This window comes from Ictidomys tridecemlineatus, chromosome 4 (assembly GCF_052094955.1).
Source record: "Ictidomys tridecemlineatus isolate mIctTri1 chromosome 4, mIctTri1.hap1, whole genome shotgun sequence".
Classification (NCBI taxonomy): domain Eukaryota; kingdom Metazoa; phylum Chordata; class Mammalia; order Rodentia; family Sciuridae; genus Ictidomys; species Ictidomys tridecemlineatus.
In genome coordinates, this window is record NC_135480.1 from 189,118,654 (window position 1) to 189,144,199 (window position 25,546).

The window sequence follows — 25,546 nt, forward strand, 5'->3', positions numbered from 1 at the left end:
TCTTACAACACCTTGGGAGATAGATCGCAAAGAAATCTAGAGGACTCATGGGAACATAATTAGGTAGTGGCTCAAATTTTATCTGCTGCTCCAGATGTGCCATTTTAATAAGGGAACAAGGCACAGTTTCCAACACCTGGTTTTGGTAGCTGTGTGGTCTATTCAAATAACAAGAAACATCACCTGTCCTTTGTTTTCCCTTGGCAGGCAGGGCTGGACATTGACTTGCCTGGAAATTTCATCACCCCTGCCATTGTGCCACATTTTAGGCCACGCTTATCTTTCTCTCTTGACATCATGCTGGCCCATTATATTGCTGATATCAAGCTAATAGGATTTGGAGGCCAGGATGGAGCTAGTGTTTTGGATGCCTTGAGAAAGACACACATGTCCCCGAAGTAAGAGAAGCATCCCATGAACATGTAGGGGCTACCTATACAATAAAGGATAAGTCCCTCATAAAGTCCAGGGACTGATTATTACCTTCAAAGGAAGAAGTATGTGTACTTGCAACATCTACTAGCATTAGTGTGTACCTTGCATTGTGTAGCACTAAGAAACATAGTGTTCGGTAAACCTCTTCAGGCTTTGAGGCAATGTATGCTACATTAAAGCATGGTTGGTGTTTTGATCATTTTGCTGTCATCTCAAAGGCTTGCAGGATGGAGAGAAGAACCCAAATCTGATTTTAACAGTTGACACTCAGGAGCCTTGAAGATCTAGTGGTGTTAGATGGATCTGTGCAATTATAAGATGCTAAAGAGCTGCTATGGCAGCCCTTAATAGGAGAGTCACAACTAAGACCCTGAGGTTTTAGAGAAAAGACGGGTATTCTTTGGCAAGTAACTGTTCTTGAGAAGCAATTGCCTTTGGTGGATAGAAGATGGAATCCTGTCCATGGACATTAATAACCCATGCAATACAGACTGTCCATGATGAACTAGATTTTATCTGCCTTCCAAGCCATGAAGTTAAGCATGATTGACATCTAAAGGTCCTGGAGTTCCTAGCAAGTTATATGAGCAGGCCACTCAGAGTCCCAGTGTGCCTACTCTTTCACACTACCACTTCTTCACTGACATATGCCTATGGTCTCATGTGGAGTCCCTTACATGCAGGCCCCCATAGCAGGAAGGAGAGCTCACCCAAGGCCCCCATAGCAGGGAGGAGAAAAGGTTTTGTACAACTCAAGAGCTCACATTTCTGCTTGCAAAGGCTGATGTGACCATTGCTGTGATCTTGAATATGCACTTCCCAGCAGGATAACCAAACCAAAGCCTCTGCAGGGATGCCATGATGCAGGGGACCAGACAGCTACCTGGTGGCAGATTATTCACATTGGACTCCTTCCATTATAGAAGGTAGTCCTCCCTAGAAGAGATGCTTTTTCTGATTTTTAATTCGTCTCCTCTGCCCTCTCTGCTTTTTCCAGCTGCCACACACTCCACAGGTTCTGATCAAGAAGCTCAATTTACAACTTAAGAAGAAAATGAGCTGACGTTGATGGCACCCAGCTGCCTCACCATGCATGCCGAACTCACCGGACTTAAAGACGGTGGAATTGTTGATTGAAGACTTAGTTATGAAAAGGACTAGGAGACAAAACCTTGAAAGTATGTGCTGAAGTATGTGCTCTGAACCAGAAGTACTGATTCTTCTTCAGCCCAGATATATAGGTTAGAAGTGGTTTAGCATTTCTCAATACCACATCTAAGGAACCATTAGATCACTTTTGATTCTTGTTTCCGTAACTGTGAGCTCTGGTAGTTTAGAGGTCTTAGAAGCCAAACAAGGAATATTTCCATCCAGTGACACAAAATATGACGATGCTGACATCTGGATAGGTTTGAATTTGATAAGTCTTTTAGTCCAACCCCAGAAAAACTAGTGGCAACAAAAATTATTGGCATCCCCAAAGGAGAAAGAGGAATGGAGAATCTTTCTGGATAGTGTTGGGGCCTGGTACTCCTTCACAGGAGGCCAATATCCCTGCAGGATGTCGTCCTTCTTTTCTCAATTTGCTTCTGGACCCTCAGATCAAATCACTCTATTCTATACTCAAAGTTTCCTTAAGCATCCAGGCCCAGGGATGGCAGGTATTGGAAAATGAGGTGATGCTAATTATCCATGTTCTTTCTTCCTAGACCAACTGCCAAAGCAACTCTGAGATATATTCATGAGTTATACAGCTCAAGATCAAAACACTTACCTTTCTGGCTGATAAAGGCAACCATGCCATGACTGGCTTAGATTTCCTACTGCTGATCACCAAAATTGTAGTCCTGGGGCTGGGGATGTGGCTCAAGCGGTAGCGCGCTCGCCTGGCATGCGTGCAGCCCGAGTTCGATCCTCAGCACCACATACCAACAAAGATGTTGTGTCTGCCGATAACTAAAAAATAAATATTAAAAATTCTCTCTCTCTCTCTCTCTCTCTCTCTCTCTCCCTCTATCACTCTCTCTTTAAAAAAAAAATTGTAGTCCTTCCCTACTAAGGGTCAGAACATGTTCTAGTAAGTACATTGCATGGGAAAGCAGAGAACCTGAATTTGCTGAGAGGAGGATGCTCCAAAAAAGAATATTCTCATCCTCTCTAGTTAGTCACTCTTTCTCTCTTGGGAAATCCATGTGAAGGATAAAGGGGTTGGAACAAGCCCGCCCATCCTTCTTCCACTTCTCCATGAGAGTATGAGGAATGGGGCAGGTGTCTTCCCTCAACACTATGCCTCCCACACTGCAACACCCACTGAGTCTAGGGACCACCAGCAGATCTAACATGTAATCCATTCTGATGGTGAAAGAGACCTTATCCACCTGTAAATATCCTCTGATATCCTATATGAGAAACAATGATCTTTGCCGTCTTCCCTGGAAGAGTAGTAGGTCAACATGGCAGTCATATTAGAGGGAAGACTAGAGTCTGGAAGAGCAGATGTAGTATTTGGGGACTGACAGTACCACCACATTTAATGTCAGAGCTATAAAGACCACTCAGGTCACTGATGATTTGGGATGGGATATTGGGCATTGAACAAGTGATAAGAGGGGCAAAAGCTGAAAGACACAGACCTGCGGGTATGAATTAATCAGGAGGGTGAGATCAGCTGGAGAGCAGAGAGCCTCTCATGGGGAAAGACATGCCCAGTAGGAAAGATGGAGGAGCGAGACTGAAACGATGGTGAAGCTCTAGAGCAGCAATCAGCTCAGGCTGCTGCCCAGGGAAGTTGAAGGACCTACACGGAATTCTATTCTATCTTCTGATTTCCAAACTGTGTTTGGAGAGGCCAGTATTGAGTTGTAACAGGTTTGCCCTGGACCTGTCTGCATGGCCAACATATTACGCTTCATTACAAAATGCAGTTTCGTAAATCACCAACATTCAGGGTAATCTGAATCAGTTCATTTGTTACCTTAAAATAAAAGATGCTAATAGACCTTCATTCCCAGCAACTGTGCTATATACGACCATATAAATCTCAAAATAAAAAAAAAATACTGGGGTTGTGGCTCAGTGATTGAGCACCCCTGGGTTTAATTCCCAACACAGTCTGAGCCACATCTCCAGCCCTTTTCATTTATTTTAAAAATTTTGAGACAGGGTCTCACTAAGTTCCTTAGGTGTGGGAAGCCATTCTCACACATGATCGGGTGCCTCCCATTAAGGGCCTGAGGCACTTTGGCAAAAGTCGAAGTTTTCCCGACCCTTTCCTGATGAGAGAGCCCATCCGTGTGGGGGTGTGCCTGACCCACTGACCCCGGGGACCCAATCACTGACCCTGACCTTGGAGTGCAGCCCCCCCTCAACCTTCATTGGATGGAATTCTCCCCTGAATCTCTTGTTCCCCAATAAAAGGCTGGTCCCCGGCGTGCTCTCTCTCTCTCTCCTGCTAGCCCTGAGTAATCCCTGCTGCCCTGCTGGGCGGTTGGAGGAGGGAACCAGAGGGGAGCTGTCTCGGACCTAGCAATAGAAATAAGGTAATTGAGTCTGTGTTTTTATTCCGATCTCTTCTAACTAACTTTATGCCTAGAACCTCATTAATGAAACCACTGCGCAGGCCGCGTGGTAGATTTGGCGCCCAACGTGGGGCATTCTAGATTAGTTAGATTGAGTGGGAGCGCGCTATAAAGATAAGGAAAAAAGATATAAAGATAAGGAAAAGAATAAAGATAAAGGAAGAGGTGACGTTTGGGTCACAAAAGTACCTGGAGATATTGAAGGAAAGAGACATTAAATTAATTAAAATGGGAAATTCAACTTCTACGGATAAGGAAATGTACCTGACTATTTTAGACAGTATAATTAATCAGAAAGGGAAACAGATAAAGAAAACTCAGTTATTACAATTTTTAGATTGTAGGTGAATATTGTCCTTGGTTTTGCGAACAGGAATCTCCAAATTTACTTACTTGGGAGAAATTAGGAAGGAAGTTACAGAGAGTTTGTATTTCTAATGAACTACCTGGAGGCATTGAAAATATACAGAAAACATGGAAAGCTCTAGAAGTTTGTCTTTTTGAATATATGGGCCAGAGTTTGAGGCCCCCTGAGGACCTTTTAAAAGGCATTCAATGAGCTGTTAGGTCTATTCAAATGGAGAATCAGCCGGAGGCTAAGTTAATTCCCTTTCCCTTAAGCCGTTTAAAAACAAAAGCACTAAGGGCCAAACCAAAGGTTAGAAATGTGAACTTAAACTCGAGGCTCCACGCGGTGGATTCAGATGGCGCAGATGAGCCCGCCTTCTCGTGGCCATCATTTCCTCCTAGCGGGAGCTGAGCAACAATATGGGGAATTCCAAGGGAGGTCGCAGAGTGTGACGTCACTGGCGCCGACCAGGACCGGGACAGTCCTCGATTTTTATCGGGACAGGGACAGAGATCACAGACAGTTTTCTTAGGACCTTCAAAGACAGTTGAGTTAAATCCTGAAACGGGGCCAGAACAAATTCCTACTGGGATTTTCAGGCCGCTTCCTGATAATACTGTAGGTTTAATTTTGGGACGAAATAATTTGAAGGGAGCCATTGAGGTGATACCTGGTGTGATAGATTCAGGATTTAAAAGACAGTTATATGTTACTGTAAAAGCCAATTATCCCCTAAGACTCACCCCAAAGGATACTTTTGCCCAATTAATATTATTGCCTTGTGTCTCAGAAAGGCACCTGCTGGTAGATTCAGTTTCTAAACAGCCGGACAGAGTATACTGGTCACAGTTAGTAAGACAAGAACGCCCTTTATTAAAACTTAGAATTAATAATAAAAATCTTCTAGGAATAATTGACACAGGAGCTTACATTTCGGTATTGTCTAGTCGGTTTTGGCCTAGAAACTGGCCTTTGCATGTAGCGCCAGCTAACCTAGAGGGAATAGGACGGATTTCACACCCTGCTCAAAGTGCCAACTATCTCCGTTGGGAAGATTCCGATGGGAACAGTGGAGTATTTAAGCCTTATGTGTTAGAGTCTTTACCAGCTAACCTATGGGGAAGAGATATTTTAGCCAAAATGGGATTATTATTAGTTACTCCAAATTCTATAAGGTCAATTGAGGAAGTTAATCAGAGGTATTTTCCTGGAGATGATAGGGAGACCTTTCAGGAAGAGTATCTGTTTACAAGCCAGTCTCCACGACAAAGATTAGTAAATGCTCCAAATCAAAATTTTTACTAGGGGCCCTGAGTACTTCCCCGATCCCTAAGACAGCTGAAAAAATAAAATGGCTCACAGAGGAGTCTATATGGATTTCTCAGTGGCCCATCTCAGGGGAAAAGCTTAAAATAATTCATAGATTAGTTGAGGAACAATTTCAGGCTGGTCATATTGAACCAACACTTAGTCCTTGGAACACACCTATTTTTGTTATTAGGAAAAAGTCAGGAAATTGGAGATTACTACAGGATTTAAGGGCAATAAATCATGCAATTCAGCCTATGGGATCATTACAGCCAGGACTTCCCTCCCCCACAGCCATTCCTTTAGATTATAGCTTGATGGTAATAGATTTAAAAGACTGCTTTTTCTCTATAAGGTTGCATCCTGAAGATTGTGAAAGGTTTGCTTTCACTGTCCCAGCAATTAATTTTAAGGAACCTGTTAAAAGATATTGCTGGAAGGTACTTCCTCAGGGAATGCGTAATAGTCCTACACTGTGTCAAAAATATGTTGACCAGGCGATAGATCCCATAAGAAATAGCTTTCCTGATGCATCTATTATTCATTTTATGGATGATATAGTATTGGCTCATGCTAATCCAGAGGTACTTTCAGAAATTTTTACTCAGTTAGAGACTTTGCTTACAGCAATGGGTTTATGTATAGCTCCTCAAAAAATTCAAAAGGTGTCTCCTTTTCAATATTTAGGTCAGATAATTCAAGGACATACAATCCGTCCTCAAAATCTTCAGATAAGAGTTAAGGAGTTACGTACCCTTAATGACTTTCAAAAACTATTGGGAGATATTAATTGGCTAAGGCCATCCTTAAAACTAACTACTTCTGAGTTAAGTCCTTTATTTCAGATATTACAAGGAAATCCTTCTCCAACCTCTCCACATCAGCTAACTTTAGAAGCTAAGGCAGCCTTAAGAAAAGTTGAAGTTGCAATTAAAAATGCACAGCTTACTAGAATAGATCCTAAAGAAATAGTGTATTTATTAATATTTCCAACTGAGCATACCCCATCAGGAGCCATATGGCAAAGATTAGGAGTTATTGAGTGGATTTATTTATCCCACTCTCCTCAAAAAACATTAATTCCTTTTCATGATTCTATAGCTCAAATTAGTAATTAAAGGTAGAACTAGGATTTTGCAATTAATTGGATCTGAGCCTGATATCATAATTATTCCATTTTCTGTTCAACAGACTAACTGGCTTTTTCAAAGTTCTAATTCATGGCAGATAGCTTTTGCTGATTTCCCTGGACAGATAGATAGCCATTATCCTCGTGATAAGATTGTACAATTTGCATCATTAACATCACTCATTTTCCCAAAAATTGTACGAGCTCATCCAATAGAGGGAGCTTTATCGGTGTTCACAGATGGTTCAAACTCCGGTAAGGCAGGATTTTTCAGTCGTGTTCACACAGAGGTGATACAAACTTCTTATACTTCTGCCCAAAGAGCAGAGCTTCAAGCTCTGATCTGTGCCTTATATTACTTTTCAAATGAGCCTATTAATATTTATTCTGACAGCTTATATGCAGTCGGAGTTACCAAAAATATTGAAACCTCAATGATTGGATTTACTTCATCACAGGAGTTATTTGAATTATTTCATAATTTACAAAAGACAGTGCTAATGTGAAAGTACCCATGTTTCATAGGACACATTCGAGCCCATACTAATCTTCCTGGACCTCTAGTTTCAGGTAATGACAAAATTGATAAGTTAGTAGCTTTTTGTCAACAGATGTCTTCATATGACTGTGCACTAGCTTCCCATTCCTTACATCATCAAAATGCTTCTAGCTTACGTAAAAAATTTAGTATTACCAGAGAACAAGCTCGTCAGATTGTAAGCCAATGCCCTAAGTGTGTTATTCACATTCCATCTCTGCCATCAGGGGTAAATCCCCGTGGATTAAAACCAAATCAGATATGGCAGATGGATGTAACTCATATTCCTCAATTTGGTAAGCAATGTTATGTACATATCATAGTGGACACTTATTCTAGATTTATTTTTGCCACAGCACGTACTAAGGAAAATGCTTAACATGTAATTTCTCATTGCTTAGGAGCCTTTTCCGTTTTAGGGTGCCCTATGCAGATTAAAACAGATAATGCTCCAGCTTACGTAAGCTCTTCTTTTCAACAATTTTGCCAAGAGTTTAAAATTAATCATAAAACAGGAATTCCTTATAACCCCCAAGGTCAAGCCATTGTGGAACGAGCTCATTTATCTATTAAGCTTCAATTACAAAAATTAAAAGGGGGGAATAGGATTGTCACTCCCCAAAATAGCCTTAATCATGCCTTGTTTGTTTTAAATTTTTTAAACTGTGACTCAGAAGGTCACACTGCTGCTGAGAGACAGATGTCTCCCTCAGTAACAAGCCCCTTAGGCAGAGTTCTGTGGAAAGATTTACAGACTGGTCAGTGGAAGAGACCAGACCCGGTAATAATGTGGGGAAAAGGCCATGCTTGTATCTTCCCAGAAGGCTCTTTCCGTCCTATTTGGGTGCCTGGACGTGCTACCAGACATGGAGGAGATAGAACCCAGATTCAAGCGACTGAGGATCGACCCAGAGGAGCCACTACCCAGAAGGAGGAGATTTCGGAAAAAGATGAAGAAAGACCAGATTGAACCAGTCGAAAAACTGATTTCGTGGAAAGACGTGAAGAAGCTAACAACCCAGGCTTCCCAAATACTTCGACGCCTAGGAAAGAACAGGACCCCAGTCTTGATGGTAGCGACAGTAATTGCCCTACTGGGCTGTCAGGTAAAAGGGAATCAAGAAGACACTTATTGGACATATTTCCCAGATCCACCCCTGGTGCACCCAGCTGTGTGGACTGGAGAATCTATTCCAGTATTTACTAATGACTCATTTATGATGGGAGGAATTACAGATACTCATATTACTCCCAATCATGTGACTAGATTTAATTATTCTGGCTACAGTGCCCAATTACCTTTGTGTTGGTCACATGATAAACATGCTGGCTGTCTGAAAGTATCATTCGAAGAAAAGACAGCAATTGGTAAACCTAGACTGACAAATAATTCTAATTATGGGGACTTAAAACCTAATACTAGATCAGTAATTAAGATGGGATTTTCCCATAACAAGCCAGTCATTTCTGCAAAACCTCCACAGATACCCCACTGTCCAAATAGTTCTATAATTGAGATCGGTACCTTTCCTAAATGGATGGACTGTGTAAATCCCTTTCCAGTACAACATAAGGTGTCTAAAGATAGTGGGTATATTTTAGACTGGTCTCCAAAAATTGATAGGAGACAATTACGAAGAAATTCTGCTATGACACCTGCAGGATTTGTTAGTAATATTTTGACTTATAGTGAAGGAGGTATTCAAAAAGATATTTGGCGTTTAATTGCTGCCTCAGAGTATTTACATTTTACAGATAAACCTTTACCAAAATTTGTCGGCAAGAACTGTAAAGAAGGATCTTGCTATGGCTTAAGAGCTTGTGTCCAATCTCCTTATGTTTTAATTATTGGAAATGTAAAAGTTAAATGGATAGGTGACAGATATGTTATTACTTGTAATAAATGCAACCTAACCAATTGTATTACTAGGTATAATGGAAGAAAAGGAGTGCTGATACTTCATCAGCCCTCTTTTGTTTTATTACCTGCTAATATTTCAGAGCCATGGTATGCTGATGCTGGTTTACAAGTCTTGCAGCAAATTCATGCTCAGCTAACAAGACCTAAACGTGCTATTGGAGTCATAATTGTTGGTGTGTTAGCACTGGTCTCATTTATTGCCTCAACTGTCTCTGCGTCTCTGATGTTGTCTCAGAATATTCAGCATGCAAAATTTCTTAATAATTTAGCTCAAAATACTTCCAAGGCTCTGCGTAATCAAGTAAATATTGATGAAAGGATTGAGACTAAATTAAACGCCTTAGAGGCAACTGTTATAGACATAGGTAATGAACTTTCAGCCTTAAAATTTAAAGAAAGGCTTAAATGCCATGCTAATTATAAATATGTGTGTGTTACAGCTGCCAAGTACAATGCTTCTCTCTGGGATTGGGAGAAGGTTAAAAACCATTTATTAGGTATTTGGCAAAGTAGTAATAATAGCTTGGATATTTTGGAACTTCATCACCATATCCAAGACATTCAAAATAATAGAGCTGATTTTTCAGATCCTTCTTCTTTGGCTAACCAAATATTGAAGGAGTTAAATGGATTCAACCCTGGAAATATTCTTAAACACTCTGCTTGGTATATTATTGGATTATTCTCTTTGCTGTTAATTCTCTTTTGTATTGTAACTATAGGATGGCGAGTCTTCCAATCAAGAATCCAGGAACTCCAGAGAATGAACCGCCGCCTCATTGATCGGGTGCCTCCCGTTAAGGGCCTGAGGCACTTTGGCAAAAGTCGAAGTTTTCCTGGCCCTTTCCTGATGAGAGAGCCCATCCGTGTGGGGGTGTGCCTGACCACTGACCCCGGGGACCCAATCACTGACCCTGACCTTGGAGTGCAGCCCCCCCTCAACCTTCATTGGATGGAATTCTCCCCTGAATCTCTTGTTCCCCAATAAAAGGCTGGTCCCCGGCGTGCTCGCTCTCTCTCTCCTGCTAGCCCTGAGTAATCCCTGCTGCCCTGCTGGGCGGTTGGAGGAGGGAACCAGAGGGGAGCTGTCTCGGACCTAGCAATAGAAATAAGGTAATTGAGTCTGTGTTTTTATTTCGATCTCTTCCAACTAACTTTATGCCTAGAACCTCATTAATGAAACCACTGCACAGGCCGCGTGGTAGACTTAGGGCCTTGCAAAATTGCTGAGGCTGACTTTAAACTCTTGATCCTCCTGCCTCAGCCTCCCAAATTGCTGGGATGACAGGTGTGCACCGCTGCACTTGGCCCTGGGGTATTTTTGATCAGCACAGAATTTGCTGTGGTCATTTCTTGCATCCAAGTCATCAGTGTTGCAGCTTCAGAAACCTCACTGTTGACCCTTAACCTCTTTTTCCTGACATTTCTAGCAGGGGCTTCGGGGGAGTAGGTGCATCCATATCTAGTACTGTCCTGAGGTCTGAGAATGGCATGAGCAATCAAATGCCTACAGCAGAATTCCTTGCCACAGAAAGTAAAGCACCTGGGTGGAAATGGACATCCTGGTTGTGGGCAGCTAAGCTCACGGGGGAGGGGCAGGAATACACCTGAGTAGCCAGGAGCTCCATCCTCTAGCCAGGATCTCATTGGTCCAACCCACGGCCACCCCACATCCTCACCGCTTCATCCCTTTTTTTTTTTCTTTTTTTGCGTCTGCTACTCTCTCTTCTCCTCCTTTCCCTGTCCTCCTTCCTGTCCCCTTCTCTCTTCAGGATCCTAAGTGGTATGAGTAAAGGTAAGAAAGCATTTATGGAATCCAAGTCGCCTCCTCCAAAGAGTTTCCAGTGATAAAAGGATGGATTTTTTTTCTAAGTTAATTGTAAATTTTCTTTTCTTTTATTTTTTTGTCACCCATAAAATTGTAAAGTTTAAAAGCCACTTTATTTACAAAGGTATGGGAGAACAGGCGCTCTCATACACTGCTGGTGGATATATAAATTCACAACCTCTGTTTGAAAATTACAAATACACATGCCTTTTGACCCGGCATGTCCACTCTAGGCATTTCTTCTGTGAGTATATTCACAGATGCAGCAAGCTTTACTTTTAATGTTTTTTAGGGAGTGTCCATTAAGAATGGCCCTGATGAGGAAGTGGCATTCTTTGGAATTCTCTGCAGCCTGAGATATGAGATGACTCAGGTTGAAGCCAACAAATCTGTGTGGATGGAGAATGAGTAGGTAGATGGCAACTCTCCCATCAAACCTTCTTCTGATTTTTTCCTATTGAATACTCTGGATAGCACCCCATGACACCCTTGTGGATTGAAGCTGAATAACTCAAAACTATTCACCAAAAAGCTATTCTGCTTTTCTGACAAACAACAGAGGACAAGAGGATCGTGGCTGTGTAATATGAGATGTTGGGCAAGAGGTGATTAAAAAGCAGTAGCTCAAGTTACACTTGCCATAGAGGCATTGAATGCCATTGCACCCCAAATACCAGAGTGTTGTGCAAATGGAAAAGTTATCTTCAGTTCTCATCTCAAGCATGCAGGGACTCCTCTAGCCACGAAACTCCTTGTTGTCATCATAACTTATATGAACACAGCCACTAGAGGTCAAGGGTCCCAGCAGAGTGCAAGCCAAGAGCCTTGGGTTGGCAGTTTGGAAGGCCAGCCTTACTAAGCTACTCCCACACTCGTCCTTAGACACTGGACCTTCCACATGTGCAGAAAGAGAGTTAGTCACGCAGCCCTATAGAAAGAGGTAGGTAGCCCATGTGAAACAGGGATGTGAAGGCTGCCTAAGGAGAATTAGACCCAATTTAATTTACCTCTCTGCTTTAGGGTCCCCAGTGGTATCCTCTGAAGAGCCAGAGATGAGAAAGTATTGTGAGTTTTTATTTATCAGTTTGTTTTGGTACTAGGGAGATTTATCACTAAGCTACATCCACAGCCTTTTTTATTTTGCATTTATTTTTTTGGTGGTAGTGGGGATTGAACCCAGGGACACTTTACCACTGAGCCACATCCTCAGTTCCTTTTATTTGAGACAGAGTCTTGCTAAGTTTCTGAGGCTGGCCTCGAACTTGTGATGCTCCTGCCTCAGCCTCCTGAGTTGCCGGGATTACAGGCCTGCACCACCCCACCCAACTCCCTCAGTGGTCTTTAGCCATTGTGTACAATAGTCCTCCTTTAGTCCTTTTCAACATTTCATTTCCGCATCTTCATTTAGTTCTGAGAATGGTGAATTGCAAAGGCAACTTCAGAATCATCTATAAAAAATAAAGACAAAGACATGGTGCCTGTGACCAATTTCCTTCTCACCGTTCTGGCCACACATCACCCCAGCTCATTTCAGGGGGAGGGGCATGAAAACTGGATGGAAAGATCACAGCACTTGCTGATTTGTTGGCCCAGCCATCCTGTGCTTTATTACTAATCTGTGGTGCCAAGGTCTGTAACAATTATACTGACCTGGGAAGAATCGTGCTAGTGGGATGATGGAATAGAATAATGCTTGGGACTCGGGTGCCTGGATCAAGGGAGACCATTCAGACAGATTTATTCAGAAAATAAAGTGAGCCATTGAGAGGCTGGAAGGGAGCGAGATAGGAATCCTGCCTGTAATTGTAGCTGTGGTCACTGGGAGGACAGGTGTTTTCCCTCTGATAATAAGCAGACTGTAATCCTAGGTGCGAGTATGAGCCATTGTCAACAAGGGTGTTTCCAGAGAAATTCAAAGTAATTGCCCAAGACACAATATCAGCCCATAGCAAATTCTCACACTCAAGAATGACATTACAGGCAGGCAGGAAATAGCAGTCTTGATGCAGCACGTTAGGTAATAAGTTAAGGCACTGGTTCTTCTAACTCAAAGAACATCCTCCAATGTTTCAGGAGCCAGCCAGGCAAGCTATTCCAGCAACAGAGAGGTGTGGCTCTGTGCGTGGTGACACACTGTGAACACCCAAGCTCTGCAGTGCTCATTAGTTGCATAAAGGATGGATGAGTCAAAGATTATGCTTCCTAGGACATCGGCCACTTGGCTGCTCCCAGAAACTGGCTCCAGTCTGCCACTGGCCCCATATGAGCAATCCTGGGGCTGATGGTGAACCCAGAGTCACCGTCAACACCTGAGTCTCAGTGGAATAGGTGGGGAGGCAAGATAAAGAGACTCCTGGCTCACATCCTTTAATCTGAAGCAGGGATTCTGTGAGCATCTTCATTGTCTTCAGGGCATTGTGAATTTGTGATCACTACCCAGTGGAAGGTGCACAGTAAGAATCTGGTTCCACCATTATGTATCCTAGGGCTGGAGGAGGAGGGCTTCAGCCTCAGAGTTTTCAGCTCTGTCAAAAGTCTAACTTCCAAGATAGGGCCTCCACTGACCAGTCAATTGTGACCAAAGCCGGTGTTTTATGTTCTTTGCAGTAAACTCCTTCCAAAGTCTCCCTGGCTGTAGTACTGGTATTGACACTGGTCACACTGCTAATCCAAAGTCCTAAGGTAGTTGAGGATCCCTAATGGTCCAGGAAGAATCAAGTTCTCCCATCCACAATGGTTCAGAAAAAATCAAGGAGTCACATATTCCCAGGTCTAAATCCTGGCTGAACTTCTCAATATGGACCAAGAATTAATCTCTGGCTCTTCATTTCTATATCTGTAAAATAATATTCACTTTGTAGGTTTCTTCAGAAGATTAAATTACAACAGGTATATAAAGCAGGTAATTAATTCAGGTATATAAAGCACCTAACAGAATACCTAGCACAAGTAAAAGCCCATCAATGATAGTCCACAACAGAGATTAGTGAACGTCAGAGTTGGAAGGATTTTTAAGTTATCCAACAAAACCCTCCTGCTTTTCTGTTGCCAGAATCCCCCATCCCACACCCAAGGTGTGTGACCATCCATCTTCTGCTTTGAATCCATCTAAGGCAAGGGAATTCTCCTTAGGAGTTATAAATTCTTCCTGATATGGGGCTGAAATATAGCTCTCAGGGGCTTCCGCTATGTGAAACAGCAATGCTGTGCTCAAGTAGGACTAATCCTGCTGATTTTGCAGACTATATCCTGCTCAGCTCCAGGGTTGCTCTCAACCCAGACTCTGACATAAAATGGTGCAACCCTAAAATTCTACAGGATGATGGCCCTGTTATTTAAATATCTGTTGTCAACCTCATATCCTCTGGACTCTTTCCTTCTCCAATGACAACACTCCTGAATTCCTCCAACACCTCGCTGGATGAGTTTGGCATCTCCCATCACTCTAGTCACCGTTTGAACACTCAGTTACGTAGCTGGTTCTGAGCACCATGCTCTGCCATCATCTGACCAGCTTGAGTAGTGAGATTCACTTTTCACACCTCATCCTGCCTGTCCCTACTCCATCCTGACCTTGCACAATTTTTGTTGTTAAGTTTTAGTTCTCACTTAAGAGCAGGACTTTATATTTACCCCTGTGAGATTTCATCTTGCTAGATTCTGTTTATCATTCAGGAGGGTGAAAACTTCTTTGTATCATACAACATTCTCTTAGAATGATAAAGATTACACAAGACTCATTGGGCCAAAAAAGAGCTCTTTCTTCACCTCTTAGAAAGTTCCCTTCATCTTGACATTGAATCATTTTTTCTTTTTTCCTTATTTCTTTTCATTCTTGTTTGCATTTTTTCTTTTAATTTTTTTTATTGCACTAGTATCCAGCTGTCTTTATTGTAACTGCAATTTTATTATGGAAGACTTTGTTTAGTTTCTTGTTCAAGTTATTATTTCTTCAGCAAACATTTATTGAGCACCTGCTGGGTCTTGGCACCATACTAGATACTTGTAGAGCAGGCAGGGCTGTGGTGGTAAATGTTTAACAACCACATACCCAGGAAGAAAAGCCCTGGTTTGTCATGCTTGCTGACTTCTGGGAAATAACTACTTCCAATATGGCAGATTTCCAACTACCAGTATGGTGTCATTGAACATGGAATTGGTAAAAGATTCATGTGCATGATCAACTTTAGTGAACCAGCATAAGCCAACTCCAGCACACACTGATAATTGTCTCTGCCTCAGCAAATCTTCATGGGGTTCTTAGTCTGGTAATGCAGCATCTACCTCCCCTCTAGACCCACCATGGATGAACCATGTGAAAGGATGGAACACCATGTGTCTGGTATGATTTATTCTCAGTAAGCCCATGTTGTTTTGTAGTTGTAAAGGGCTCTTTGGGGTGCTCAGAAACCATTATTTTCATGTTTCATTCAGAATTATTTCCAGAAACAACAATAAACTCATTCACCTTTAGTTTATGAGAGCTAACTTCTTTAAGACACTGACCAATGTTTGCCTCACTCTAATCTTCTAACACTTTTATTATTCTCCATAAAACCTATAAGTTCTCCATGAGCAATTTGGAAATTTCATTCCTAAATTCTCTCAGTACCTTGGGGCAAATTTTAATCCAACACTGGAGCCTAGAATTTATTGTGACTCTTCATTCATCTTCAGCTTTGATTCCATCTAGTATGATTTTTCTCTTTTGGATCTAAATATCTTTCTACTTAATGAGGGAGATAGAAAGAAAATAAAGATAAATGTCTTTTCTCCACACTTCCAGGGAACAAAATTATTTTTTCCCCAACAGTGAAAGGAAGAATAATGCCTTCCTCCAAAAATGTCCATGTTCCAGTGTCTGGAGGGAAATGGTATGGTCCATGTGAATCTGTTGTTATATGGCAAGGAAGAGCTAAGGTTCACATGAAATTAAACTTGCTACTAGCAGATTTTAAGATAAAGGACTGTCCCAGTGAGCCCAATTTAATCCCAAGGCTCCTTTAAATGAGGAAGAGAGGTACACAAAATATCGAAAGATGCGATACTTTGAGCTTTGAAGATATAGAAAGAGTCCCACAGATAAGGAGTACAAAGGTCCCCTAGAAGCTGGAAAAAACCAGACAATGGATTCTCCTCTGGAGCCTCCAGCAGGAAAACGGTAGTGCTGACACCGAGATTTTAGTCTAGTGAGACCCATTTCTGATTTCTGACCTCTGGAAATGTAAGATAAAAGATTTGTGAGGGTGTTTTTCTTTTTGTGGTACTGAGGCTCGAACCCAGGTCATCCTACCACCAAGCTACATCCCCAGTCTTCTTCTTTTTTTTTTTTTTTTTTTTGTGACAAGGGTCTTGCTCCATTGCATGGGCTGGCTTTGAGCTTGTGATCCTCCTGCTTCGGTCTTTCAAGTAATTGAGATTGCAAGCATGATACCATTGTGACTTGCTAATAAATTTGTATTTTTAAACCATCATGTTTATGGTGATTTTGTTACTACATAAAATTCATGCACTAGCCCATCCCAAACCTCCTTCTCCCTTGCAATCTTTCACTTTAGAGGTTGGAAAGCCCAGTACTTAATATGTTCACAGTTCTGGATGTGTAATGGAGACTCAGATACCACTTTCACCAAAATAAGGTGTTCTGGAACTTCAGAGGACCTTGACCACTGCAGAAAGTGCTTTTGCTGTCTAAACATGCTGTGGGAGAAAGTGATACTCACCTAGAGATAATGTTACTCTCACTGCAGTCACATTCATGAGGGACCTCTCCAGTTCCCCAGCTCTATCTTTCAGTGATGGGTGCACACACAGCCTCTTTCCAAAGTGTCTTCATAGCATTAAGAATGCTACATCTGGAGAGATTGCCAAATTTAGCCAACCATTCCACCTGGAACCACCTTTCTCTACAATCTCAGTATCCTAACTCTTGAAAACAGAGGTCCACCTCATTCCAATCTTAACATCCACCATGTTTTCTAACTCAAAAATCAATGCCATTTCTTCCAGAGAACAACTCACTTTATCACAGTAAAAAGTGCATTGCTGCTTCCCTACTTCTTCTGAGGAAAATGCTTCATTAATACCTCAAGCTTTTCTCTTGTCAATCAGTGTTGCTTCTTCATCACTGCTTCTCTCTTTCCTTCTCCCTCACTCTCTCTGTGGTACTGAAACTGAACCCAGAGGCACTTTACCACTGAGCTACATCCCTGGGCCCTTTTTAAAATTTTGTTCTTTTTAGTTATACATGACAGTAAAATGTGTTTTGATTTATCATATACGTATGGAGTATAACTTCCCATCCCAGCCCTTTTTAAATTTTTATGTTGAGACAGGGTCTTGCTAAGTTGCTTAGGACCTTGATAAGTTGCTGAGGCTGACCTCAAACCTGCAATCTTCTTGCTTCAGCCTCCTGAGTTGCTGGGATTATAGGCTGGTGCCACCACAACCGATCCATTGCTTCTCTTAACTGCTGCTACCTCTGCCCATCACCATGAATCCATCAGCAAAACAAAGCAAAGCAAAACTTTGCCACATATTCCAGCCTTATATGAATGAAAATTTCAGTAGATGAAGAAGAATTTATTTATTGCTGTTTTCTTGCCCTTCCCTTCCCTCCAGTTAGGTGGGCAACCTGCAAATCTTTCCCATAACCATTGTATTTGTTCTTTCTTCTTTTTTTAAATTTTCCTTTCCTTTTCTTTCTTCCATAGAGTCTCTAGGCTAAAGGAATTGATTTCCACACCACCATAAATGTTCCCTTGATGGCTCTGTTTTCTGAACTCAGGTACCCTCTGTTCATTACTCATCAGTATGTTCTGGTGCTGTGAGGTATCCCAGCTTCCTCATGTGACAGGCATCCTGCCTTGTAGTTCACAGTCCAGTTGGGAGAATACAAGATAACTATGCGGTGAGTTAGGAAGTGGCAGGAAAGGAATTGATAAGGTGCAATGAAACCCAGATTTAGGTGAGGGATCACTCCCAGTTTGAGGAATGTCCCAAGGAGGAAGAACTTTTAAACTAGACCTTGAAACGCATGAACGGTGTAAAGACATGAAGCGGGTGGGTGGCATCCCAGGCAGAGGAGATTTCATGTGATCAAAAAGTTGAGAGGTGTGATAAGGCCAGTGTATCTGCAGAGAAGAATGGCATTCAGTGGGGGGTGGGGGGAAATAGATAAGATAGAAATGTAGGTGGAGCCAGACCTTGGAAGGCTGTAAAGTCAGCAAACAGGGTTTGGTCTTTTATCCATAGCCAAAGAAAATCTTGGAAAACCCAGGTGAGTGCAGAGTTTTAAATGTATAATGGCTGCTAACCAAAGAAAGAAAAAAGAAATGTTTTGTGTTCAGATATTAAACCAAATTGTATTGGTTGTCATCTAAACTCCGATCTCTTTCTCAAAACAATTTTTAAACAAAATTTCCAAATTAAAAGGGACGAGTGAAGAAAATACACTTTAGGTTCTGAAAGGTCCTACCTATGCATAACCGGGAGAAAACTAAGGCTGGAAACAAAATCTTACCCGGCTTCCCAAGTACTGGGCTTCTCCAAGCCATGCAACTGGAGAAAGATGATAATCAGGAGGAAGTAGCCCTCAAAGAGCTGCAGCGTAAATGACCTAAGAATGACATTCAGACATTCAGGAGCCTAGATTGTAACTCTTCCTCTGTGAGTGATTCATAGGTCCCTTCCCTTCTCCTAGTCTCTGTTTCTCATCTGAACACTATGGTGGTGTTTAAAGTGGCCTCTGAGGTTTGTCACTGCCCTTAGGACAGGACTTACTGCTCTTACGTCTAGGGTGCCTCAGCCATGGATAAGATAGAAATGTAGGTGGAGCCAGACCTTGGAAGGCACAAAATGAATATACTCCACTATTCTTGTTTCATCTCTGGGACTTCTCTTGTCCTAAAATGCTATACATAGATTTCTGGATACAAAGAAATTTCAATCATAGCCCCCTTAATTCTATCACCCTTTTCTAGTAGATCTGGGTAAGCAATGAAGAGAGATTTTAGCAGGAGTGATGTTGAGGAAAACCAATCACAAACCCTCTGTCCAAAAAAACGGCCTGCCCTAGAGCACTATTTAGAAAGAAACAGAAAAAGCATGGATTGGTACAATTAACTAGGTTGTGAAATGGGGTCAGGATCTGGATGGGTGGTAGTATTGGTAAGTGGTTCCTGAATAGGGATCTGCCCATCACAGATTTCCTAGTCCTAATGCCTGGAATTTCAGGTAGGCCTGGGACAGAGCTCGTGGTCTGGAAATGCCGTTGTCCGTCTATTGTCATCACCTGTCACCACTGAGGGGCAGGACAGTGCTGATGGCATGGCAGAGGAGTCAAAAGTAGAGGCAGGAGTAGGACCAAGAATGGTAAAGGAGGTAGGGAGGATCCTAAAAGCTGCCCCAAGATCTTGCAGCATAGCTCGCCTATGAAGGAGACATACTCTTCTCTGCAGATCTTTTTCAGGGACAACGTCTATCATCCAGGGGTAAGAGCCTTCTGGAAGTTAAGCCAAATCTTGTGCTGGAGCCAAGGCTCCATCTGTAGTGAAGTCCCCCACCCAGGCCATCAGCCAAAATGATGACATGGGGCCAAGCCTGGCACTGCCCAGCTAGAAGAGTGCCTAGGTGAGGCTTACCCCTCGACTAAGGAGGAAAATGAGGCTCAGAGAAGGGGAGGGCCTTGTCAAAAGCCATCATCCAGCAAGCGGCTGCACTAGCACTGATGTGGGGCCTCCTGATCCCAGGCCCCGTGGTTAGAAGAACATCAGCCCCGAAGTCAGGATTCATGGCTCCAAATCCTGGCTCCACCTCTGTCCACGGCGAGACTTGATCAGTTTTTCAACCTCTTTCAGATTCAGCTGCCCTTTTTGTAAATATGGTTGCCACAACAGACTATACCACTCAGGGCTGATATTCTGCTCACATGAAATAATAAATGAAAAGCACTTAATAGAATGACTCACGTTTAGTAACTGCTTGGTACACATGGGGAAAAGTTGCCTAGATTTTTTTTTTCCTCCCCTTTGCAATAAATGATCCCCACCCCCAATTCTTGCCCCCAGACTGGGAAGATATTGGGATTTTCCAGAGCTAGTTCTCAGTGCCATCCCCTTCAAAGCCAGAGGTGGTGGGGGGGAAGGGAACAGGGACTCTGCTCTCGAAGCCCCACCTTTCTCCATCCTCTGTCTGTGGAGACTGGGGTCACACATGTAAACATCCTTGGAGAACAAATAGGTATGTTACCAAGTGCAGCCAGACAGATGACAAATTGGAGAGAATGATTTGGTCCTAGACTCAGGTCATGGCCTTTGCTTGCACTTGCTGTGATGCTGAGAGCTGATATAAAACCAGTCACTATGGACCAATCATAGCTTGAGTTATAAGGATGTTTGAAATGTCACCTGTGTGAGAGCACCTGGAGGAGGGTTCTTATGCCAACATGAGCCAGGTACCTTTTAACACGTGATCCCGGCTGTTATCTCACTTGCGCAACAAACACCGTGCTCTTATAAGTTGCATTATTGACAGCTCAGGGTCAAATTGGTGACCACACATAGAGAGAGATCAGTGCATTTTGGGTTTTTTCTTTTATTCTATTTCATATTTTAAAATTCCGTATTTTTATTAAGAGAGGAGTTTCCCAACTTGTCTCCCACCCTGCATTCCCTGTTAACATACCTATTTGTTCTCTGAGGATGTTTATACATTTTCAAACAAAACTATATAATTTAGAAATTTTAGACTCTTATGTAGCCGTTCCTTCAAAAATAAGCTAAGTTAGAGTTCGATAGTTTCTTCCAGTTGTATTTTACCGCAAGCACATACTATATTAGTTTGTGTTCTTTGCCGTAACAAAGAACCCCAGACCGAGGGGCTTAAATGGCAGGATTTATTTCCTCACCGTTCTGAAGGCTGGAAGTCAGAGTTCAAGTGCCAGCAGGTTTGGTTTCTTCTAAGAACTATCTGCTTGGCTTGTACATTCCTGTTGTTTCTGCATCTTTGTGTGATTTTTTTGGTCTCTGTGTGTTTGTGTCCTAATTTCCTCTTGTGAGAATTCCAGTGATGGATTAGGGCTCACATTGAATGACCTCAGCCTTAATTACCTCTTTAAAGGCCCTAACTCCCAATGCAGTCACATCCTAAGGTATTGGGGGAATAGGATTTCAACATGTGAATGGGGAGTGGTGATTTAGCTCCTCTCTCTCTCTCTCTCTCTCTCTCTCTCTCTCTCTCTCTCTCTCTCTCTCTCTCTCACACACACACACACACACACACACACACACACACAAACCTTTTTCTCTTGTACATCTCTGCAGCTTGATTTTCTCAGAGCAGTTTCAGCATGCTTTCAAGTCAAAGGTGTGTGCCCTCCCAAAGAGGCAGAGAGAGAGAGAGTCTTTCGCCTGTGCGTCCTATACAGTAAACTTAAGCAGGCAAGAAACGGGTTGGGAAGAGTTACTAGATTGAAAAGCAACAATTGTCTGTCAAAAAAGTACGCTGGCTCTTCCCAGCTTCTCTTCCTTCTTCTAATTGCTTTGGCTTTTCTGAGTGATCATCTGAAATCTATGTGATTTTCCTGAAGTTTATTCTTCATATCACACATAGGTTGGCTACTGGGTCAGTGTTTCTGTTATATGTATTAGTTCTAGGAGGAGATTTTTGTCCTCACTTTCTTTCCTTCGCTCTTTCAACTTCCTTGTTCAGCCTCATTCTATTAATTTATTGCTGTATCTTTTATATAGATATATTTAGTTGTCAAGGGACCTTTGTTTATTTATATGTGGTGCTGAGAATTGAACACGTGCTAGGCAAGCGCTCTGCCACTGAGCCACAACCCTAACCTTGCTATATGGATTATCTCTTTTTTCACAGAGGTCACATGATCTCTCTTTTCTGTGACAGCACAAGGTATCCCTGCATTTTTTCAGGATTTTTCTCCAGGTCTCAACTCTGAACAGTGTGAAGGACTGAGGGATTCTTTGTGTCTCTAGGTTCTGTTGGTGTTCTGTCCCTAGTAGTTAAAAATGGGCCCAGAAGCCCTGTGTCCAGTGCCTCAGTGGTTTATAAGGCTGTGTGTGTGTGTGTGTGTGTGTGTGTGTGTGTGTGTGTGTGCGCGGGCGCGCGCGCAAAGGGGCGTGAGCGTGTGTATTTTCAGTTGTTTATGTTTGTCTCTACCCTTTTCCTCTGAACGTCCCCTCCCTTTGGGGCTACCGTATCAGGACACATCTGGGCCTGTGAATATGCTCTCAGCTTTTAGACTGTTCCATTTCTGGGTGACACCCATCCTCCCTGTTAGTTGCTGGCTCCTTAAGGCCCTCTGGGTATTACTTTGATGTGGCAGTCAAATCTATTTTAGTGTTTTTTATGCCATGATTAGAAAAGACTTTCCTACTTTCAGATTTACAAAAATATTCAGCTATATATTCTTCTAGTAAATGCCAAGTGATGTCACTTTTTAAAAAAATGGCTATCCCACTTTTCCAATGTTATTTGTTAAATTATTCAATTTTATCTCACTTATATAGCATATTGAACAGTGTATGGACAATGAGCCTTTTCAGTCTCATTGAAGACCTTTCTCTTCTAGATCTGTTTTCAGAATACTAATGTATTTACAAGCATACTACATTATGCCATCATGCATCATATATAAAAATGTTAGTTTTTAGACTATTGGTAAATCAAAAGTTGCATAAGTTATATAAACTCTCCCCTTTCCTTCTCTTGCTACTCAAGATTCCCATGTACAAGGTCTAGCCCTAATTCTGCCTGATCAAAGCACAACAGATATGCCCCAACCTCTCTCCTTTAGTTTGTGTAAGACATGGACCTCTCTCATGTCTTACACAAAAGCAAGCAGGGCCAATGAACTCAACCTGTGACTCTTGAGTTGTAAATTTTCTGAAGTTATCAAACCTTCATTTTTTATGTAACAAGGAGAAAGTCTTCTGTAGATGCTTAAAAATTGTCTCAGCAGGTGGTCCCAAACTTTATCTCTGAGAGGGAGCACTCTTTGTTGAAAAAAAATATTGTTATTGTTTCTCTAGGCATAAAATTTCATTCTCGAAAAATTTGATTCTCAAATTATAAAGCCTGGTCATAAAGCATGGAGTAAAGAAGGGAGTTTAATCATTTAGAGAACAAAAGGAATTATTTTAGACTCCTAAGAGGAAGAGACAGAAACAAGATAGAAGAGAATTAGGAAGAGAGAAAAGGTAGAGGCCAGTAACAGTAAAATTCCCAATGCTGGAAGAACTAAAAGGACTTTTAAGAGAGAATCTAGCCAGGTGCAGTGTCACATGCCTATAATCCCAGTGACTTGGGAGGCTGAGGCAGGAGGATCATGAGTTTAAATCCAGACTCAGCAACTTAGTGAGTCCCTGAGCAATTCAGCAAGACCCTGTCTCTAATAAAATATAAAAAAGGGTTGGGGATGTGGCTTGGTGGTTAAGCATCCCTGGGTTCAATGCCTGGTACAAAAATAAAATAAAATAAAAAATGGAATCTAATATTCAAAGAGAGTTGTTAGCATTAGGGGACAGAAACTCCTCAATTTCTCCAAGTGTTCAGTATCATCTCCTCAGATGAAGACCATGTGTGTGGGAGGGTGGGGGGGGGTGCAGTTGGGGAGAATCAAGACCAACAGCTGTACTCCATGTCTAGGCCCAGGTGTTGTATAATAGCCCATAATTTAATTTATTCAGAGGATATGCAAAATGGAAACCATGAAAAGGTAATTTGTCATGACATTTGCAAAGTTTGGGGAAGGTCATTGATTTCTACAAGTTATAGAATGGGAACTTTAAATTATACTAGCAGGGTGATCTCAGCTGACAACTTTCAGTTATCTAAAATGTCACTGATTATATCTGTGTGTTTATTTGCAAAGGAACAGACATTTTCCACATCTTTGACAAAATAAATCTCCATGTTGCCCAATTCACCTCCCAGAAACTAGGGGGAGGGGGGAGGGATACCCATAATTTCAAAGTCTACCAGTTCTTTCAATGGTCTTTTTAAAAGCAGAGCAAATTAGATATGATTAAGTTTTTATCTGTAAAAGGTGGCTAATTACGACAGCTTCTTCTCAGCATTGTAGTGAAGATGAAATGGTCAGTATGTCTAACGTACATTCAAGGGCCCCGCACACGGTAAATTTCCTGTGTTTATTAATATGATACTAATAGTCTTCCATCATTTTCCTGGTAGAAAAGGGGAATTGATCTGGGTGGGGAATTCTAAGAGGAAAGGAAACTGGAAGCCGGGAGAGATGGAGGCCCAGAAAATTGACTATGTAACCCCCACTCCACCTGCAGCATCTCAAACCCAGAGGAAAGCTGATAATTACCCCAAAATGCCTGTGTGAAGTTTTTGAAGTTTTTGGAGACAGTTTCAGAAGGAAGAATCACAAAACAGAAGCTGAGCCATGGGAGAGAGAGAACAGCTTCGGGAAGTGAAATGTAAGTGAAACCAAGAGGATTTAGAGAAGTGAAACTTAAACTTGGGGCCAGAATTGACCAGAAGCTTGCAGAAACTTCCCAGGAATCTACATACATAATGGAAAGGAAACTGTTCTTCCCACAGAATATGAGATTAAAGAAATCTTACCATTTTTTTTTTAAAAAGCCACTCAATTGATAATTTTAACTGACCTAAGGTTACATTGAAAATAGAATGTATGAGAAAATCAACAAATAATTGAAGTTAAAAATATATTAGATGAAAATTTCTGGGAAAGAGGGTAGTTTACATGTCCATTTTCAAGGTCCCTCCCTGTCCATATCCATTAAAATAAACAAAAATATCCAAAACAGAGAAGGCCCAGTCTTTTACATATTGAGAATACTGACCAGATGCAATTCAATTTGTACCAAACTCTAAACTGGTGCTAAGAGTCAAAGTACAGCACGCAAGTTGGTAAGCATTATTGTTCTTGGTAAGGAACAAAATTCTGAAAGTCCCAATAGTACTATCCAATATAGAGATGGGGGGAGTTGTGGGTTACCACCTTTGGGATAATTTCTCCCATAAGACATCAACAACAAGTAGCTTCCCTCATTGATTTGACACTGCTTTGACTCTAAATAGGTCTTTAAGGCAGCTGCAGAGCAGAAGCATTGTGTGGGACAAGTGGGGAGGAGGCAGGGGTGAAATACATGCCAATCAACAACAACAACAACAAAATACCCATGAGCATCTCCCTAAACAGACTTCCACCAACATGGCTGCCTTTTACCCAAACTGGAATGTAACAGAAGTTGGAGACTCACCCCACTGCTTTCCCCAGTCAGAAGGAAAAGCCCCCAAATTGCCTTGTTGATTTGATATTGCTTACAACTATAGGATTTTAAAAAACTTCTGAAGGAGATATCAAATGCTCAGGTGATTTTTTTTTAATGATAAAAAAATAAACTAACAGAACACAGGGAAGAGTCCAGAAGTAGAACATTCCAT

The 25,546-nt window shown here is 41.8% G+C and overlaps 1 long non-coding RNA gene across 1 annotated transcript; it reads left to right on the plus strand.

Moving 5' to 3' along the window:
• The first annotated feature begins 4,250 nt into the window (after positions 1–4,250).
• On the plus strand, positions 4,251–10,370 carry LOC144377331 (uncharacterized). Its single transcript, XR_013438226.1, has 2 exons — positions 4,251–8,443; positions 9,981–10,370. It is a non-coding gene; the product is annotated as an uncharacterized LOC144377331 (long non-coding RNA).
• The last annotated feature ends 15,176 nt before the right edge of the window (positions 10,371–25,546 follow it).